Genomic DNA, 11489 nt, shown 5'->3' with positions numbered 1-11489 from the left:
CAGCGGGTGTCATTGCAGATGGTTCTGTTGATCAGGCCCTTCGTGAGAAACATTTCAAGCGTGGGGTTCGATGCCTGCGACTCTTCTACGAGACTTTAGTCCATCATGCCATAAACACAAGACTTGAAGAGTATTCGCTATCTGAAGAGGCTCTACTTGCTAAACACCGAACTTCAAACAGTGCTCAAGAACTTTCAGATGCACATGATGAACTTAAGTACAATGCTAATCTGATTAAACTACTTGATTGTAGTTGACACTCTCTTCAAGGACTTTGAGGGTTCCCAACAAGCAGAATACTGGATTTCCGTCATAGAAATGGTGGAGATTCTGACCCAAAATATCCATGCCATCAGAACAAGCAACTGGACAGAGTTCAAGTCTTCACTCAACCTCATGCTTCCATGGAAGCGAATCTATGACAATGACAAGTATGGTCGGCATCTTCCCGATTTTACAGCAGTACTTGATACCCTTCCTGAAGACCAGGCTGCATTCATGGAAAGCGGCATGTTTGCGCAGTCAATGACTGGAAAACCTTATTCATGTGTCGCCCTGGACATTTGGATAGAGTCAACAATGAATAAGGGTTCTAAGCTGAAGTCTGGATGGCTGGCAATTTTCACTAATGAAAAGCAACTCCTTTCAAACACCCGGAATGTGAACAACATCAATCGTGTGAGAGCAAGTGTCCATTGACATTCTGAACACAAGAAACAAGGTCAAGCGAAGCATGCTGATTGCTCAACTAGTAAAATGAAGGACGAACAAGCTGTACATGATTTGAGCGCATGTCTCACTGAATTCAACTGTGATCCGTTCGACCATATGAACCAGCAACTTCGATCTCTACAATCAGGAATCCCGGCCTCTGACGCTCTTGTTGCTGACTTGTTATCGGCAAAGGAAGATGGCAGAAGCAAAGGACAGAGGAAATGGAGTGTAAAGCTTTGGCCTCTGTTCTTGGGCTGGTCGAAATGAGTGGTGCCCTAAATCTTGAAGACATCCTGCAGCATCGTGTTACATCTGAGTGCCTTGCAATCTTCAACGTCAATGGAACCATGCGTAAGACACAGAAAAGCAAGCTCCAGCAAAATCTTACTTCGACTGTCATTCCAGAGCCTGATGTATACACATCTATTATCGATATGGGCCTCATCTGGCGCTTGACCAACCCTACCACTGAAGACAGAGAGAAGGGAGACTGTACCAAGTTTACTTGGGCAGATTATGCAGAGAAGCTGGTGCGTTCTGTTCTAGCAAGACACAAGCATGCCGAGCGAATCATTTGCGTCAATGATTCATATGATCAGAAATTCTCTATCAAAGACAGCAAGCGCAGATTGCGCCAAAACAAACTGCCAATCAGCAATGTTTTCATGAAGTCACAGGATAAATTCCCTTCATGTAAAGACTTCCATGCTCTCCTGGGCAAACCCGAGAACAAGATCCGCCTCCAAGCTTTCCTTCAAGAAGCATTCCTGAGAACAGCAGAGTCAACCAGTATTGAGATCATCTACTGTAGTAGGCAGCACTGCTAAGAATCTCACCACAGACAGTCTGATGCCAGAGCTTAATTGTGCCCATGCAGAGGCAGACACGGCCATATTCACCATCTACAGTGTGCTCCGTTCTGAAGGCTACTCAGAAGCAGTCATTCTCGATACTGAGGACACTGACAACTATGTACAAGCGGCATATGTTTCTCAGAATACATCGGGGCTCATGTGTGTGAAACGCAAACATCAACTAATCAGTGCCCGGTGTTTGTGTGATGAGGCAATGGCCACTTCCATCATACCACTACATGTTCTTACTGGGTGTGACCATAACTCTGGGTTCTATGGAGCAAGTAAGAAGCTTATCGCAAATCGTGTGGAAAAGTCAAAAGAGACACAAGACCTGCTAGCAGTGTGTGGTGAACAGCTCCTAGTGCACAAGAGACTATCACCAATTTGGAGCAATTTGTCATCAGATACGTGTATGGCGATTGTAAAAGCAAGACCCTGGGAGAAGTCCGTGCTGCCAAGTGGAGAGCGCAGAAAAAAAGAGCACCATTCGGCTTGTGCCTGACTTGGACAGTCTCCGTCCACACTTGGAGCGGGCAAACTATCTTGCATATGTGCAACAACATTACCAGTTGAGAAGTCACCCCTCACCAATAGGCCATGGATGGCATCTAGCAAATGACCTGTGTCTGACAATCCGTTATACTAAGCCCCCCATTCCCAAATCCATACCTCTACCAACAAACCCGCAGACAGATGACAACAGTGATAGTGGCAGCGAAAGTGTTGAAAGTGAGTCTGAAAGCTACAGTTCATACAGTGATTCAGCTGGTGATAGTGAAGCTGATATGTGAATCTTGGATTAAGAGGTAAGGATGGTTCCATAACTATGAAAAACATTTTTAAATTAGTTTGTAATGCCAAAACAAGTGGAAAGCGACACCCTGATTGTTCTTATAACTCTTCTTAAGCCAGTTTAACATTTCATGTTTTCAAGATGGCGACACATCCATTTTAAAATTAGGAGGTCAGGATGATCCCAAACTTTTCAATTACCATTAATTAGTGGAATTGTAAGGCCATAAATTATGGAAATCGACACCCTATTTTTCCTTATAGTTCTTTTGGTGCGAGAGCTACTACAATTCATGACTTTCAAGATGGCGACGGCGGCCATCTTGGATCTGGAGGTTAGGATGATCCCCACACTCTACAATAATCATTCGAGTAGATTAGTAATGCAAAATTTAATGGAAATTTACATTTCTCTTGTCTGTCTAGGTCATCTGGTGCCAGAGCTAATATGGAAGTTATGTTTTTCAAGATGGCGACGGCGGCCATCTTGGATTTAGAGGTCAAGATGGTCCCCAAACTTTACAATTACCATTCCAGTGTATTTGGCATGTCAGAAATAGTGGAAAAGGACACCTCTTTTGTCCGTCTAGGTCATATGGTGCCAGAGCTATCACATTGTATGTTTTTCAAGATGGCGACGGCCGCCATCTTGGATTTAGAGGTCAAGATTTAGAGGTCAAGATGGTCCATTCCAGTGTATTTGGCATGCTAGAAATAGTGGAAAAGGACTTCTCATTTGTCCGTCTAGGTCATCTGGGGCCAGAGCTATTACACTTTATGTTTTTCAAGATGGCGTCGGCGGCCATTTTGAATATAAAAAAAGTTCCTATCACATTTCAGAGGTTCATAGGAGCTTATTTTCTTTTTAAATGGTTCCTGAAGTCAAATCCATCGAGAAAAAAAGGTAGCAAAAAAATGGTCACGGAATCCAAAGTTATGACCCTACTAGATGGGGACAGGAGGAAGGAACACAAAGTGGTATGTCTGTGTAATGGGGGACGGGCGGGAAACGGCAAAAATAAAATGACGGGGAAAATTAACAGGGCTGGGGTAGGGATTGAAAAAATGAAAAGGGACTATCATGATATGGGACATGGAACAGGAAAATATTAAGCTGATTGGGGGGATCAAGCCCATGAAACGGGAAAGAACCACAAACGTGACCCGCGCAAAACTGGAAAATATGAGTTATGGGCAAACAGTGGCAAGCAAAAAACTATGCCAATGCACGGGATCGCGGGGACGGCAGGCGCGGAGGCATGGGTTAGATATGGGACGGGATAGGGAAGGGGCACACGATGGGACAGGGAAGTGGGGAAAAATGGGGCTGGTGAGGGGAAAAAAGAAAGGGGATTTGAAAACGATACAGGACAGAAAAATAATAAACTGAACGGGAACAAAATAAACGAAACGGGATATAAACCGGACTGGGAAAGAACCACTATCGGGACCCGCTGGAAACTGGAAAACACTGGATGGGATTGACTAATAATGCCGAAACGGAAAGAAGACGGACAAGGGTTAGTGTACGATTTCACAAAGCACTAAGATTCGTCTTAACTTTGGATGGGTGGCTTGCAACAGTGATTTGTATTGTGACCCTGCCCAGCCACTTTAACCCTCCCCTGTACACAACACTACACTTGCAGCATTTTATACAAAGAGCTTTCTAGCGGGGTTGCCGCGCGAAGCGCGGCATCCCGCTAGTTATTATAATTACTTGTAGTGCGAGCTAAGAGATTCACGCAGCTTAACAGTGAAGTAACACATAACCTGCAACCAAATTAAACTAAATACATTCTTTTCACTAGATCCACTCAATCTCAAAATGTCAATGGCTCTCCTGTCCTCCTTTGAGGACAACCCGACAGTTTTTAGAAGACATCTCATGCCTCATTGAATCAACTAACTCGCTTCAGGTTAGCTGACTATATCCTGGAATGTCAACATCCACATGGATAACTTTGACTGTCAACAAACAAAAACAATGAATGATTTATTGTTTTCAGTGTGTTTAAAACAACATATCCTCGAGCCTCTGCACAAACATGGTCATTAATTGGTTCCACTTGCTGATCATGTGAGTTCCAGGATCCTGTTTCCAACATATCCGTTGTGCCTGATCTTTCATTATATCACTTTGCTATCATGTGTGAGGTCGAGTTGTCTTGCCCTCGTCCTACCAAGCATGTTATTAATTAATCCCGCAAGCTTGGCTCCATCGATCCTGAAGCCTTTCGCAAGGACATTGAAAACTCTCTTACCATGCTCCCAGTAGGCACTGGCTCCGCTTGTGAGATGGTTGATTCATTTAATACCTCTCTCACTACTCTCCTGGATCATCAAGCACCACTTAAGACTCGGTACAAATGATCAGGGCAGAGAAACAGAAAAGGCGCCTACAGCAAAGTGCTTAAAATCAAAGCTCACTGTGGATGAACAGGCCTTCAGTGATCAATGTCGACTGATTACGGAAGAACTTGACCACACAAAGACCGAGTATCACTGCGCTGAAATGTCTGCTTGTAACACTCAGCAGATGTATAAGCTTGTCAACAAACTGACTGTGTATAAACCTGCTCAGGCACTTCCTGCACATAGCTCAAAGAAAGATATGGCTAATCGCTTCAGCAAATTCTTCGACCAGAAGATTAAAAACATCCGTAATACATTGAACGATATGTCTGTTGAATGCAATCCCATGACAGATATTAACAAGGATAATGTGTGTCAGACTACCTTGGATCACTTTGAACCTATCAAGAAATCGGCTGTAAAATCCTGGTCCTTTGATCCCTTGCCAGCTTGTATGATATGATCAAGGAGTACTTACCTCAACTGCTTCCAGCAATTGTTGAGAATGTCAATGCATCTCTGCAATCAGGATTATTTCCGAACTGTCTAAAAAAAGCTCTTGTAATGCCAATGCATCAAAAGGCCAATCTTGATGTCGAGGACAAAAAGAGCTTCCACCCAACATCTAACCGTCCATGCCTTGGAAAGGTTATTAAACGAACTGTACAATAAATGTAAATTTGCCTATCGCAAGCTCCACAGTATTGCTTCGGGGAAACTAATGATCTGTTATGTGCCATGGACAATCAATATGAAGCCATCCTTGTTCTATTAGACTTATCCGCGGCATTTACTACGACAGATCATGACGTTTACAGCGTCTCAGGCTTGGCTCATGACAGGTTTGTCATCATATTTCAAGAACAGAGTGCAGTCCATTATTGTTAACGGTGATTGTGGTATTCCACAGGGTTCCGTTGTTGGCCTTCTAATGTTTATGCTTTATTCTGCGCCGAGCAAAGACATCATCAGAAAGCATGGCCTATTACATGTTTCTGACGCAGACGACACGCAGACGACACACAGCTTTACATGTATGTCGTTATTACGCCATCAAATCAAGACCAAAGTTGAGAAATGTATCGATGATATTCACAATTGGATGGCTTGTAACAGACTTAAGTTAAATGACTCAAAAACTGAGTTACTTCTCACGATTTGCCAAAAATGTAACCGATTTTAACATTGGCAATACCATCGTCACTTTATCAAAAAAAGCATCTTACCTTGAGCACCCAAGTCAATACTGTCATAATATTAATAATATACAGCATTTATAAGGCGCATTATGAATCAAAGATTCATCAATGCGCCTAACAATAAAACTACAAATGCAAAAAACAAGACCAATTAAAATAGTATAGGCTAAATACCATTTAACCGAAAACTACATTGTAACCGACATAAAAAAAACAAAAACAATGCAGACAAAAGTAGATACAAATAAAAAAATTACAAACAACAGACCAACAAGATAGAGGGCCTAAACCCATAAAATGGAAATATTAAAAATACAATGTACAAGAAATACTGTATGTAGGATTGCATCTTTTTCTATCAGGAGAATTGGCAAACTTGGCTGCTATCTGGATAAAGCAAATACTGAAAAGCTTGTCCATGCTTTTGTTTCATCCTGTTTGGATAATTTGAATGGCCTGCTCTATGGACTTCCTGATAAAGAGCTCAATAAGCTTCAACGCATTCACAATATGGACACAAGACCATTCACTTTAAGCAGGAAACGAGATCACATCACCCCAATTATACTCAAGCTTCACTGGTTATCAGTCCGTCACAGAATTGCCTACAAACTCCTTTTGACTTTCAAGGCTCTTACTGGTCAAGCTCCTGCATACATCTCAAAACTCATTTCATTGTATCAACCATGCCGTCCACTTCAGTCCCCTTCACTCCACCTTCTCCAAGAACAGTCTTCCAACATGGTCCCCTACCACGGTAGTTGAAGTTTCTCAACGGTTTCACCACAGCTCTGGAACTCTCTGCCACTTCAACTCCGCACTCTACACACCACAACTCAATTCATTTTCATGTTTGAAGACTTATCTTTTTCGAACCGCTTATAAACTGTTATTATTTATTCCCATTTCTCCGAGTCACTCATCGTTTTGGTTCTTTTTAACTTTTACTGTTCATCCATTGTTGTTTACATTTTAATGTGAGCTTATAATATTTTTAAATTGTCAAGAATTGCTAAAGATGGGTACGTGCAGGGGATTGTTTGCAATGTTTGTACGCAAGGTTTGTGGAAAAAAGAAACAATCTCAGAAACATCTCAAAAAAGAATGTGGTGATCGATAAATGGATCAGAGTTAATAACAGCCTTGGGTGCGGAGTTACCTGGATAAAAACATTATCAATATTGCTCGAACTAGCCATATAGAGGCCACAGAACAGCAATGACAGACAGAGACAGCGCGTCACCGTAAAGTAAACATCCAGTAACTACAAGAGAACTAAAAAGTATGGAGATGCCACCCCTGTACGTGCACCGCTGAGTTGAAAGCTGGAATGTTCCATTCAACTCGGCTCCGCCTCGTTGAATAGAACATTCCATCTTTCAACTCGTGAACATATTCTCACCATTGCACTCATAAACATTCATTATGTGTATAATATGCACACATAAATACAGCTATGCTTCCTATACAAGATTTAATAACACCAGGTTTCTTATTAAAGTGCCCCTGTTCAAGTTCCTTTTTAGTCATGGCGAGATATTATCAGGTCTTTTTTCCTTCATACTTTACTTCTCACAGTTAAATAATAAAGAACAATTAAACCCACCCCCCCCCCCCCTACAGAAGTGTGGATATGGGTCGAATACTTACCAGTAAAGTCATATTACTAATTTGCATATTCCCTATGCTGCGAGGCAATAATGCTAAGACTTTCACAAGTACACAATAGCGCCCTCCACCGTCCTACCCACAATGCCACGATGAGCCCTACCAAATGTAAGCACCCAATACAAAAGTGGCTCTTTGCCTAACGAATTTAATGCTCTTTTTACACTGTGTTCATCAATTCATACTTATTCAACTCATGCAGTTTCAAAAGGCAATTTGTATACAAGATTCAACCGAACCACGTTTTACAAACACAACATTGTATCTTGTGGCACCCTATTCTGGAACAACCTTAACTTTGATATTAAAAAGTCTCGTTCACTTAATTCATTCTCAAAGAAATTGAAACAGCACCTCTTAAATATGTATTTGTAACTGTAGTATATATACACTAATTGTACAAAGACTGTGGTGTCGATAATTATTTTACTGATTAGTCTAGTCTGTGTCACTGTTTGTTTTTTGTTTCTCTGTTCTGTTTTTGGTTGCTTTTGTTTTTTGTCCTTGTCGTCCTAGTCCTTGTCCGTCTCAGGGAAGTATACAAGAGCATTATGCTTAAACTTTCCCTGCACGTTGACTATTATGTTAATTTTTGTAGTTATTATCTTCAAATTCTATACATTGCATCCGTCCTTTATTATTATATTCATCGATAATTGTTTTCTAGTGTATGCTTAAATTGTTATTGTCGACATGAAAATAAATGTTCATTGAATTGGACCGAGTATGTGGGGAAGGAGGGAGGGATACTCTACTGGTAAGTATTCGTTTGTAGACCCCAACCACGGTTCTGTTGGGGGAGTCTTCTTCACTCTACTTACGGGCAGAGTCAAATAACTAATTTGCAAAGACTCACACCGAGGAAAGGCGTCGGGTATACGCATTGCTACTGCATGTCCTAAAGGGGGGGGGAAGACCCTGGCACGCTCAAAGTTCAGAGAACGCTTCGTGGCCGCTAGGCCCGATAGTGGTCCATGCCCAAACGGACAGGGGGTGTCGTCCCCACGGGTGAACAAAACATTAATAAGTATTGTTAGCACGGAATGTAATACCGTGGAAAACTCACATAAACACGTGACTGACGAGGTGGAGCTTGTTCTGGCTTCGCAGCTTTGCTGGCCGCCTGTAACACCGCTCTACCCGCTTTCCCATCCACCTGCAGAACGTCCTTCAGGTAGCAGTCGGAGAACGTGGAAGGGATCGTCCAGGAGGCCGCCCTTGTTATATCACTCATGGAGACACCTTTAAAGAAAGCCTATGAGGCCGACACTCCCGGTACTTCGTGGGCATGACTCAGACTGCCCGACACCGAGCAGATGGCCATAACTATCCACTGTGCAATCGTATCGCGGGCACTGGTCGGAATGGCGGAACCACGGACAGGAACAGCTGTTCGTGGCCGGTTCGGATTGACTTTGTGCGGTTGATGTACCACTTTAATGCCAATACCGGGCACCAAAGTTTGTTGGCCGCGACCGCGAAAAAAGGCTTTAAGGTCGGGAACAAAGATGTCTGGGGGTTCGAAAGAACTGAATTGGTTGTTGGCCAGAAACCCCGCCGTAGGAATCAGGCGGACTCCTCTGGGTTCCCACCAGATGTGTCCTGCTGCCACTTTAAGAGAGTGGATTTCACTACATCGATGAGACGTAGCGACCGCCACCAAAAAGGCCATCTTGATCGTTAAGTGCAGCAATGTGGCTCCACTCAGCGGTTCGAAAGGGGGTTTGGTTAGCGCTGACAGTACGCTAAAGAGGTCCCAGGATGGGACCAGTTAGCGCACAGGGGGACTGGTGACAAATATCCCCTTAGTCAGCTGCCCGATCACCTGGTCATCCGGAACTGTCGAACCGTGGTCGGGGCTGGGTATACGGCCCTGGAATATTGGTAAAGTCCTGGACCTCACGCCAGCCGGATATTAAGGCCGCTTAGGTCTGGAATCCTATGGGCTCAGGCGAAGACTCGTCAGATGACCGCAAATGACGGTCTTTTCTGGGCTTCTGTCTCTTGTTCGATACACTGTCAAAGGACGAATCCAAGGCCCTCCCAGAGGAAGCCTGAATGACAGGGACGCCCGAGCAACGGGTGAAACCCGAAGATGAAGGCAGGCCCTGTGAGTTGGGTATTCCGGGGGAATCCAAGGTACCCGACTCTGCACCATCAATCCTTTCCCCTATGGCTAGCGCCCCACAGCCTATGGCGTGGGCGGGTGCCGTCGTGGGGGAATCCTATGGTCGCTGCGGGCCAGGTACCCTTAGCCGTGTGGAGGGGCGATGCCCCTCCCCCCGGCTTCAGAGACCCAGAGGCGGTGCTGGGAGAGGGAGCGGTGCGCTCCGTAATGGAGCCACTCTTTGCCCTGCCTCTCTTGGTCGCTTCCTGGCACCGGTTTTCTTGGCTTTGCATGGGCGTTTGACCTTCGATTGGGTTGACCCACGCACGCTGATCGAAGAGGGGGAGCGGGCAGCATCCCCTCTTTGATCGGTGGGTCCATCGGCCGACGCAGCCGACTGTCGGGGGCCGGTTGAAGGGGTGCGAGCCAGGCGACGGAGTGTCGCCGGCGCAGCCCTCCGAGAGCTCCGACTGTCCCGGGGGAACGGACGTAACCCAAGTATTGACAGTCTAAGCCCTCCCCATTTTCCTAACACTATAATTTAATTCAAAGAAATCAAACTATTGTATTTGTCAAACTCTCTAAACCAACAACTATAACTCTACAACTTCTAGTCTTTATAAAAAGCTCTCAGCAAAGGATAAGGCATTTTTATTTTATCACAAAAAAACGATGAACTGATGGACACAGTTTTATCACGTCCTTACCCCTCCGCGGCTAAGAGAAAAGAGGACGACTCCGTGGCAGGCATGTCTCGGGGCATTGTGGGTAGGACGATGGAGTGTGCTATTGTGTGTGTGAAAGTTTTAGCATTATTGCCTCGCGGCATAGGAAATATGCAAATTTGTAATTCGACTCTACAGGTAAGTAGTGTTAAGTAGACCCTTATATATTTTGGTCATCAAATTTTAACCCCAATTCATGGCAATCATATGAATTACCAATTTTTTTACAAAAAACTTTGAAATTACTTGATTGTAATGTCTATTTTTTTACATTATGAATATGTAATGAGACCATGAAGTTCATGAATGTTCATCACTGTTCTTCATTTAACAAAAGTGCTTATGAACCTGTGGCGTTCAAGATCATTGTAAATCATGGACGTTCATCAAACATTCATGATTTCCTGTTGATCTGCACAATGATTATTCATTAGCCTTTTAGTTTATAAGATGCATAGAAGGTTGAGACGGACTTTCATGAAAACTCATCAAATGTTCATTAAATGTTCATTTATAAATACCTCAGGCAGTTTCGCTATTCCTATTGGTGGAGAGAGCGTGTCACGTGGGGGTGTTTAAACCGTTGATAATGACCATGTCTTGATGCAAGACGGGCAATGCAGGTGCTGTCAGTGAGTTAGCCGCGCTGTGTGTGAAAGGAAAACCAGCCAATATGCACCAAGACTAGACGCGCATGTGTACGAACGGAACCGCAAAACACGCGCGTACGGACACCAGACATGTACACACTGAACATACCATGATTGTGGAAACAGAGCTCAAGCACGTCGGAAACGGATAAGTTTTACAGAGTTTCTTACTTTGTTACGCCTTTTAACCAAAAAGGTATTTATGAATGGGAATAAAAGTGTGTTGAATCAGTTTTCAAATAGTGGTTTAAACCTGCCGAGGCCTGGTTCTTGATAATTTACCTCGACTTCGTCTCGGTAAAACTATCAAGAACCAGGCCTCGTTGGGATTAAACCACTAGTTGAAAACCTCTTCACCACACATTGATTCCCTTCTTAATTTGAATGGGTAAACAGTTCATAAGCTTGGTTCAAAAACTCCA

This window comes from Asterias rubens, chromosome 17, assembly GCF_902459465.1.
Source record: "Asterias rubens chromosome 17, eAstRub1.3, whole genome shotgun sequence".
Classification (NCBI taxonomy): Eukaryota; Metazoa; Echinodermata; class Asteroidea; order Forcipulatida; family Asteriidae; genus Asterias; species Asterias rubens.
This window is presented reverse-complemented; position numbering follows the sequence as displayed.